The sequence below is a fragment of the Papio anubis genome, chromosome 7 (genome assembly GCF_008728515.1).
Source record: "Papio anubis isolate 15944 chromosome 7, Panubis1.0, whole genome shotgun sequence".
Taxonomy (NCBI): Eukaryota; Metazoa; Chordata; class Mammalia; order Primates; family Cercopithecidae; genus Papio; species Papio anubis.
In genome coordinates this window covers 130,421,392-130,431,900 of record NC_044982.1, presented here as the reverse complement: position 1 = coordinate 130,431,900, position 10,509 = coordinate 130,421,392, and the positions used below count along the sequence as shown (strand labels likewise).

Sequence of the window (10,509 nt, the reverse complement as noted above, 5' to 3'; positions counted from 1 at the left end):
AAATAAGAGCCCAAAGATGACCAGCCATCCCTAATTAGGAAAAAGGATATTGTGCTGTTACAGGCAAAAGCATTTTTCCTTTCTTCCAAGGTACAGAACACCAAATTGTGTGAACTAATCCACTTGCCAAGTGGATCTTAGGACCAGAACAGAAATGATGGTATGCATTTATAATTACTAACAGGTAAATTATAAATGGCAGTTTAATATGCCTTCTAGAATTAGAGAGAAAAATCTTATTAGATATATGAGAGCCCAGAGTCATGTCACTAAGTAGATTAGACTTGATGGAACCTGCCAATTATGTCCCAGCATATCTGTTCAACCCAGAATTAGCATCTTTGCCCCTCTCCCATCCAGGAAAGAGAGCCCCGCACTGTGGAACAAAAGAGATTTTATATTCTGGGCTCACTGAAGAGGACTAACCTCTTCAACTTCAGTGGAGGTCTGGAAGTTTGATGGGCTACCGGGGCTCCTGGTGGACTGCCTGTCAGAGAAACCCAAGGAAGACATCCTGTTCAAAAGACCTATTATAAACTTGCCTACAGATTTTTCAAGTTGCGTAGTAAGCAGAATTCAGAGGCTCCTTCATCTCCCTGGCCCTCAACGCCTGTGTGCCCATCAAAGAGGTTGTGAATGTCTACCGGAAGCTGGTCTTGGTATGTGATGTTTCTGGTGTGTGTGTGTGTGTGTGTGTGTGTGTGTGTATGAATGAGTAAGTGGGTAGGGGGTGGGGGAGTGGAAGAAGTTCTCCACAAGCTCAAAAATATCTTTGAAGTCTCAGATTGTGTCTTTAAAACTCAGGCTTTCAATTCTTCCCTGTAATAGATCAGTCCTTATTTTAATACAAAAGTTCCCTCCCAAAACATTGAGTAAATCTATGCTCCACAGTGAGGCTCCATGACTATCTAAAAGCTTAGGGAACCCCAACTCAGACGCACAACTGGTACCCCAAGTATACTTGTGCTGGGGATAGGCTCCCAAATCTGGCCATAAACTGGCCCCAAAACTGGCCATAAACAAAATCTCTGCAGTACTGTGACATGTTCATGATGGCCACAATGCCCACGTGATGACTGTGACGCCCATCGGCCATGACCCATGATGTGGGTTTACCAAAATGAGGGCAAGGAACACCTGGCCCACCCAGGGCAGAAAACCGCTTAAAGGTGTTCCTAAGCCACAAACAATAGCATAAGCGATCTGTGCCTTAAGCACATGTTCCTGCTGCAGATAACTAGCCAGACCCATCCCTTTGTTTCAGGCCATCCCTTTGTTTCCCGTAAGAAATACTTTTAGTTAATCTATAATCGATAGAAACAATGTTTATCATTGGCTTGCTATCAGTAAATATGTGGGTAAATCTCTGTTCGGGGCTCTCAGCTCTGAAGGCTGTGGGACCCGTTTCCCACTCTACATGCTATTTTTCTGTGTGTGTGTCTTCAATTCCTCTAGCACCGCTGATCTCGACCAAGCTGGTCTCGGCAACTTGTCCCCCAAACAAGCAGGGCTGCTAGAAAGAGCACTGTGCAAGGAGTGAGGCTGTGCCCTGCGTGCTCATGGCACCTGGGGAGACAAGGAGGCTCAGCACATGTCAGATGAGAAAATGAATGAACAAATGAACAGCTGGTGACTCCTAGTGGAATACCAGTTTCTACGAGTCCTACTTGACCTGCAGCAGGTGAGCCATTTCGCTGACACTCATGGTACAAGCCAAACACGTACACTCAGGACAGACTTTCAGGACATGCCCTGAAGATACAAAAGGACAAACCTAGCAGGAATAATTGATCACTTGGGAAAAAGGAACCTGAACTTAGGAGACAAAGCAACTGACAAGAGGGGAATTCTATCTGGAAAACTATTAGACATGGGTGTTAAACATCCCCACTGTCTGTGGCAGGAGAATAAATCATGTTGCCAGCAGCAATTTGCAGGCAAGGGAAGGTTAAGGAGAATAGAACAGGAGAGCCAGAAAACACAGAGGAGCCTCTCAGGTAGGAAGGGGACCTCACACCACCTGGGCCAGGACCCTTGCAATCTGGAGAGGGACACACACCAGGTACCCTGAAGGCTGTATGATGACCTGATTCAAAACAAAATGATGAGAAGGCTTAAGAGAGGGCAAGAGGGGTCTCTCCTCTCAGAGTGCTCGGTGTGCCTGGGACGTGATAGGAGAGAATGTGTCCCCATTCAGATTCAAGTGTGTGACAGCTACATAATGGCATGCCAGTTTTTACCCGGATGTGCCATAATATTTGAATTTTTATGTGCTTCAAACATGAAGCATGTAGCATTTATGTATTTGTGTACTTTCAAAGTAACATAAGAAACAACCTATAACATTATGGGAAGGATTTGTAATCTGCCCTGATTCCTGAGCAAGAGCCTGTATGTATGTGGATTTCAGAGTCTAAAAAACTGGGACAACTTATATAAAATGTCTGGAATAGGCAAGTCCATCCACAGAGATGAAAAGTAGATTGGTGTTTACCTAGGGCTGAGCGGGAGGGATTGGGGGAAATGGGGAGTGACTGCAAATAGGTATGGGATTTCTTTAATGGGTGACGGAAATTTTCTAAACTTCATTGTGATGATGGTTGCACAACTCTGAATATATTAAAAACCACTGAGTAATACACATTAGATGGGCGAGTTATATGATATGTGAAATATATCTTAATAAAACTGTTAAACCCTGAGTCAGTGTCCTACCTCTGTCACTGGATAGTTATATGCCCCTAAGAAAGTTACTGACTCTTACCTCAGTGTCCTCACCTGTAAAATGGGGATGAGATGATGGTACTACCCATCTTACATAAGTGACGGGGTTTCTCAGTGAGATCATATCTGTGAGAGGACCCAGCGCAATGTCCTGTACATGGCAGAAATGTGGTCAATGTCAGCTCTCTGTCCATTTGTCCCAACATAACAAATGAATGAACACATTTGAATAGTAGAGTTTAGATTGAGTTCCCCATCGAGGACCCTCAGAGAGCCTAGAAAATAATCATAGGATTTCTCTGGCTATCTTTCGCCGGGAAGCCCACCTAAAGTTGCACAGTTATTAGAGATCAGCCTGCCCCAAACTGGTGAAAAAATCAAGTTTCTTTGCTTTGGGCTGGAATCAGATTAACACAATGTGAATATTTGCTGACTGGAAGTTCAGTTTGGAAAATGTATAAGTCTTTGGTCAATTAATCCATTATTACTTGGTAAATGCTGCTTATTTGAAAGACAAAAATCTTGCAAAATAAGGGGACCATGGAGTACACTCATGAAAGGGTTTTTCATGGTGACAGGGTAGAGAACCACCAAACCAGGTGCCTCTGAGCTCTTTCCAGCTCTATTGTTTTGGTTGAGTTTTGGAAGATGGGTATTTGCCACAGACAGGGAAATAGCAGCACGAGTGGCAGCTTGGAACGTGAGAGGCCCGGCATGTTTGGGGAAGAGAAGAGAGTTCCATGGCTCCTTCCTGGCTCCTTCTCAACTGCTAAGACCTGACTCTGGCTGCAGGATCCACGGCATTTTAAAAGCTACTCAAAGGTAATCCTGCTCCTTTTCCTGTCACTGAGCTTGCCTTTTGTTTGGTGACACTGCTGGCGTCAAAGCCATGGTTCTAGTTATTGTTATCCCAACACAAACGGAGGCTCAATGTGGCTTGTTTGGCCTCCTAAATCAACTCTTACAAAGCACTCTGAGGCTCCTAGCATCTGCCAGGCTCAGCAGCTGAACCAATTGCTGGGCAGAAAGAAGAGCCAACTGGGACATTAGTGCCAGGTGAGTCTCCAGTTCTGCTTAGGGCACTCATTGCCCCGCCGTGCACACAGCACAGTGGACATGAGCGCCCTCCTGGACTTGGGAGCTGCTGCCTTTGACTATGTGCCATCTGTCAGAAAAAGACTTCTGCCTACAGAGGTTTAAAGAAAGAAAAGGGCTTGCCTGGGAGTGTTGGAGAAGGCCCAACAGCTGTCTTCCGAGAGGCTTCCCAGGGTGACTACTCTTCATTTAACGACTTGACTGTGATTCATGGTCTGACCTTTGGTCTCAGGGTAGACACAAAGGGAGCAGCCAACCAAAGTCAGGTGACTGAGGCATAAAGTCATTCTCTTCCTGAAGATGGATCTGGGAGGAAAGCCCACTGGCTGTGGAATGTTATTTTGTGGTCCTGGATCAGAACAGAGAGTGATTATGTAGGTGAAATGTGGCAATTATTAAGATTGCCTGGGTCGGCCGGGCATGGTGGCTCACGCCAGTAATCCCAGCACTTTGGAAGGATGAGGTGGGCAGGTAGAACACCTGAGGTCAAGAGTTTGAGACCAGCCTGACCAATATGGTGAAACCCCATCTCTACCAAAAATACAAAAAATTAGCCAGGCGTGGTGGCAGGTGCCTGTAGTTGCAGCTACGCAGGAGGCTAAGGCATGAGAATCATTTGAACCCAGGAGGTGGAGGTTACAGTGAGCCGAGATCACACCACGGCACTCTAGGCTGCATAACGGAGTGAGACTGTCTCAAAAAAAAAAAAAAAAAAAAAAAAGAGAGAGATTGCTGTGTCAGCCATCTCCACAGCCGGGCCTGATGGTAGTAGGTTGGGAACCCTTAAGAGATGGTGGTTAACATTCTTCCACTCCACCAACAGCCAAGACAAAGTTCAGGTAGACATTCTGGTGGACATTGCCTATTTTTGTCTCAGGGTCTCTCCTTTTCCTAGTTTTCATGATGACCGTGTGTCTGTGATTGACAGCAACTGTCATTAAATGTATAAAAATATTCAATGGAGTTAGTAAAATCCCAGCCAGAGGCTTGGGGGCCAAGCTGTCTGTCTTAGATTTTGCTTCTATCTACTGGGATCTGGTTGGACTCTCATAAGATGATCTTATCTTCCCATTGTTTGAGGCTGTCTCATTGCAGTCTCTGAGTATTCAGTGTAGCAGACTAACCTTCACTGCCTACAGAAGGTCAAAATGCCCACAATGTGCCAAGTACTATGCTAAGTATTTGGCAAATATTAACTCATTTTATCCCCATACAACCCCAGGAAGTGTGATCTGTTATTATCCCCATTTACAAATGAGGAAACTGAGGCACCGAGAGGGTCAGTAACTTGCCAAAGAGCATGAAGCTAGTAAGTGGAGGAGGCAGTATCCAAACCCAGGTAGTCCAGTGCCAAGGCCAACACCCCCAACCAGTGTGTCTCAAGTCCTAATAACAATCACTGCTGCAAAGGTCTTCCCCAAGAAAAAGAAAATTACCTGGATTCCAGAGATAACAGATGAAGTTTATTGGAGATTCGATAATCTAATTGGGTCAAGGGAAAATGTTGAGTTGATCTTTCTGATTAAGTAGCTGCTGACCTAGAAAGAAGAGGGAGGTGTAGCTGAGCCCGTTGTCCTCCAGTGCCCTCCCCTCCCCTCCTGTCTGGTTTGACTCCCTGCGATTACAGTCACTCCTTTGACTTGCTGTCTTATTTATTCAGTGCATTTGAATTGAGTACTTTCTACATAACAGACGCCAGGGACACCACAGGACATAGTTTTCGCCTCTGAGGAGCTCCCAAATTTGGTAAGAAGTTACCATTTGTTTTCACCGAGATTGTCTAGTTAATCCTCAGAACCACCCCATGAAGTAAACAAGGCGAGAATAGATATACCCATATTTTATTTTATAATTATTATTATTATTATATATCCATTTTATGACAGGGAACACTGAAGCACTGAGGAGCTCACTGTTCTGCCCCACATCTCCAACAATCACACTCATTAGAATTCCAACTGAAGCACTGTTTTGAGTATTCTGTCTTCTTGCCTCCACACTTATGAAATACACCTACATGGCCAATCTGTTAAAAGTTTCCACTAGTCATCAATGAAATAAGAAAAAAAAATGATGATAGGAAAGTTTCTTCATTAAACTAATTTTTTTCTATTTAAATAACTATTTTTCTATTCTGAAATTATGTCCTTCCTTCTTTTTGGTATTAAAATGCTCCTTTATAAAATGGTAGTTTTTTTTTTTTCTTTTTACTGCACTTATACAGCAACACAAAATATTGGTGATTCTGTTGATTCTTGTTGAAACCTGTTTGCTGGTCTTTGAGTCACTGCCGTAGATGCACATGATCCCTGAGAGGGACAGAAAGGCCATCCCATCATTCAGGGGCATAGGTGAGCCACTCTTACTATTCACAATACCCAATGTGTCTGAGACCATGGCCTTGATGGGGAAGACAGGGACTCTTTGAGGAGCCTTGGATTGAGAAAAACAAGGAGCAGTGACATGCTGTGATCCCTTCACTCTGATTTACACAAGACCCAGGACTCTCCATAGCCATGGCAACTAGCCCAAAATGACAAGGCTGATTAATTCCACAAGTGCATTATTCACGTGTCACCAAATATTGACTCTTATCAACCTCCTTCCCCCAGCCATCTGTCCTGGTGTGTCAAATCAAAATAAATCAACAAACAAAAAGTGGCAGGCAGATGCCACTCCAGGGACGCTGCAACCAATTGCACAGTCGCCAGGGCTAGACTGAGTTCTAAGCGGCTCTTTCGTTTCTCCATCTCCCTTCTTCCCCAGATGACCAGGAGTGCGCACACACACACACACACACACACACGTTTTAGATGGCAATGCTATGGGTATGTGAGAGGGAAAAGGTTGGGGTTGAGGGGGCTGCTGGGATGGAAAAGATTTAAAACGTCCTAGGAAGTGATAATGATAGGAGACCATTTATTGAGCTCTTATTAAGTACCAGGCATATAAATGTCATACTAATGTTTAACCCTCACCACAACTTTGAGATATAGAAACTATTATTATTTCCCCTTTATGGATGAAAAACTAAAAATAATTTACATTAATTGACTTTCCCCAGGTCAAACATCTAGCAATTCATGGCCTGAATTCAAAGCCAATGCTTTGAATCCTTGCATGAGCCAACTCACCTGTCACTGTCACCTGTATGTGTCATTCGATCTCTCTGTGCCTCCAATTCTGCATCATGGTAATGATGCACCCAACTTACAGGGTTCTCATGAGAGTTTAATGAGCTCATGCATGTCATGCATTGAGAATAATCCCCAGAACATAACAAGTGCTCAGTATGTGTTGGCTATTGTTACTGATAGCATTGTTATTTTTTATTACACAATATTGTCTCCCTTTGCTGAATGAAGGGAATGTGGAGGACACACACTTTACAAGCAAAGAGAATATATTTGAGTGTATGAACATTCTTGGCAATCAAGTGCCAGAAGAACTACATCTCTGTTACCAAGCAGGGAATAAGCTGTTTTCTCTACATCTGCCCACACCAGGTTGCACATTCTATACCCTGTAGATTGCTCAGCCTCTTGTTCTCCTCCCCACTTCCTCCTGTCTCTTCTCTTTTGACAGCTCTCCAGAGAGGCCTCTCACCCCACCTTCCATAGCTTTGTCTCCACTGAGTCAAAAGCTGTTAGATCATCTGTTTGTCCCCTGAATGGTCCTTAGAATGAACAGCCACATGGATGGCTTGGTGGTGGTGTGTGCCACGCCTGCAGGAAGCTCCCAAGGAAACAATTTCCAGCACTTTCCCCTCCGCAGCTTCCCACCAAGCTAGGCAAAAACACAGCAATGATTTGACTGCAACATCCCTGACAGCTGCTGCCCATCTCCACGTGGGGCTTCTGGTGCCCTCCAACAACTGGAAACTTAGTCTTAAATTTTTTAACTTGGAAAATACAAACAACGACCACCGTGAATGTGAGTTATTACTGTGATTTCTCTTTTCACTAAAGTCCATCCAATCACCAGTTTGAGCCTGTCACAAATCTGCTTCTCTCCCACACAACCTTCCCTGGCCACTGACTGCATTTTCAAAAGTAGCCGAAGGCCAGAGAACAGCCGTTTGCTGGTTCCCTCAAGAACAAATTGCAAATGGTGCATCATCGGCGTGTGCTCTTGGCTTCTTCAAAGGATGCATTGAAATGTGCCAAATGGCAAAGAAGAATCATAGAATCCAGGTGTCTCCTAGTCACTAAGATATAACTGACATGAAACAAAAAGTGTAAATTTAAAAAATAAAAGGAGCATCAGTCTGTAACTCCTTGTACTGGATTGTTCTAGAGCCAACTTGTTTCCACTGGGCACTACATTTCCCAGGGCGTTCCGGATTTCAGCTGATCCAATGTGAATTTGTGTAGGATTTGGGAGGGGAAGTGAAGCCTTTCCCTCTGTTACTGTTACTGTTGGTGGTTACTGTTGGTTTGGAGAGGTGAGATCCACGTGGAGATGCCCATGAGTTCCAGCTGGTCACTTTTCTCCGCCGCACATGCAGCTCTCCTTCCCGGCTCCTGAGCCTGCTGACCGGCAGCGATGTCAAGCCCAGCACTGATGCCTTGCTGTGAATTCTGACCCAGCAGGCTTCCATGGACTTCCCTGCCTGCCTCCTTTGCAGTCCTGCTCCAGTAGCTAGAGGAACCCGGCTCCCCATCTTCCCTGAAAGCTCAGATTCCTTCTCCTGCTTCAGTGCTTGTTCATGACATTTCTATGACCCTCTAACTCCTCTGTTTAAACCCTTATTTTCCCAACACCTCCCACCATCGTGGACAGTCTAATTCATAGAATATGTTCCTTTTTCTATGAAGCTCATAGAGGCTCTGACTTCCTGGCTGGACCCTGACTGATGCTTGGCCAGATCAAGAGGTCAGAGTGTGAAGCAAAGAGAGACTTGTAAAGAGATGTCCATGGAGGGAGATGCACTGAGCTATGTGCCCCCATCTCCTCCTTTACTTCGCATCTCATGCTGGGCCACCACGGGATCTCCCAGGGAGCTTTGCTATGTGCTCCCTGTGGCTGAGATATCAGGGGCTGCCATCTAACTCATGCCTCAGAAAGCAGCAGCAGAATCAAGGTGGCTGCACTGCGTTCCACTCACTCCCAGAGTTTGGGGACAGTGAGCAAGGGCTGCCTGGGAAGGTCAGCAAGGACAACTGAAAGGGGCAGAGCCACTCAGGAGCAAAAAGCCAGAGGTGAGCTCAGGCCTGCTGCTACCTCATTCCAGATTTCCCCAGGATTCATCAACTCAAAAATAAACATAAGGACAAGAAGAATGAAACGCAGGACTAGAACTTACATCAGCAAGTGCAGGGTCAAAAAGGAAGGCCTTGGTGAAGACACGGAGGCCCAGGTGCTTGGAAGTATGTTCAGCCTCTAGGTTTCTTTTGACCTTAGTAGGGGGAAGCAGTGACCAGCAGTCACTTGGGATGGAGGTACACCTACCAGGACAAAGGATCTGCAGGAGAGTCCAACAAGGAGAACCTTGGAGGGGCCCAAGAAAGCAGCTCTTGACAAAACAGCATTCGATATCTCTTAATCCAGAGGGCATGAGGCCAACTCCTGACACTGCCAGCACCTTGTTGAGCACAGCTTTCTCCCTCCTCTCTGACCCTGGAACGAGAGGTGGCAGTAAAAAAGGTGGCAAAGATTTGCTATAAAGTTAAGTTCCAGATTTTGGTTAATCTCTTAGAATGGACACGTTGAACTGAGGCTGTGTTTTGTGATAAAGTGACCACGCGGAGTGTGAACTGGCCAAGTGGGGGCCTGCTGGAGTTCTGTACCCAGGGGTGGGAAGAGCACTCCCATTGAAAAGACTCTAAAGTGGGAAAGGAAGCTGTGGTTGCTCGTGTGCAGAGGCCAGGCATTGGGCATGCCAGTCACAAACATCATGGCAGGGAGACTAGGCCTGCCGGACTCTCCTTGCATTTGCAGACCCCCAGGTTCCTCGAGTGGAGCCTCAGGCTCAGGAGGGGACACAGAGAAGGCTGAGGATGTAGGATTTTGAGGGCTTTCTCCGCTTCAAGCAGAGCTTTCACTGCTTTTTATATTCGAGTTTCAAATAAGCTTCCATTTGAAGGGGATAGAATTCCATTACTTTAAAAAGCTCTTGCAGCCTGCTTTCTGTCTAACCCCATTTAACCAATTACAGGGGGAAGGTGCTAGACGGGAAGCGATCTGCAGATGTTGAGGCAGAACTAGAGGCGCAGCTCTGACTTAAAACCCTGGGCCCTCCCCTGCCACCCCCGACCCCATGGTCCAACCTACTTTGACGTCTACTACTTGATTTCAGATTTCTCCAGGATTTGTCAACTCAAAAATAAATGTAAGGACAAGGATAATGAAACACAGGACTAGAACTTACACCAACAAGTGCAGAGTCAAAAAGGAAGGCCTTGGTGAAGAAATGGAGGCCCAGGTACTGGGAGCATGTTCAGCCTCTAGGTCTCTTTTGACCTCAGTGGTCCCCTGTCACCTGCGATGCTTGTGGAAAAGCAGATCCCCAGTCCCCATGCCATCCTGGGGTACGACCCAGAATCTGGATTTCTAATGAGCAGCTCAATGATCTAATTGCTAGGGTAAGTTTGGATCCATAGGGTGGTCACACATATCAGGCCAAGGATGCTCCACACGTGGTGGGGACAGAGTGCCGCACACGGGCCGGCTGCTCACCAGCAATGAGAC

General features: G+C 45.7%; 1 non-coding gene across 1 annotated transcript; it reads right to left on the bottom strand.

Moving 5' to 3' along the window:
- Window positions 1–1,240: 1,240 nt before the first annotated feature.
- LOC108586730 lies at window positions 1,241–10,051 on the bottom strand. The gene is made up of 3 exons (XR_002523072.2): window positions 9,271–10,051; window positions 5,256–5,357; window positions 1,241–4,168 (listed from the first exon to the last, which is right to left on the bottom strand). It is a non-coding gene; the product is annotated as an uncharacterized LOC108586730 (transcript).
- Between the last annotated feature and the right edge of the window lie 458 nt (window positions 10,052–10,509).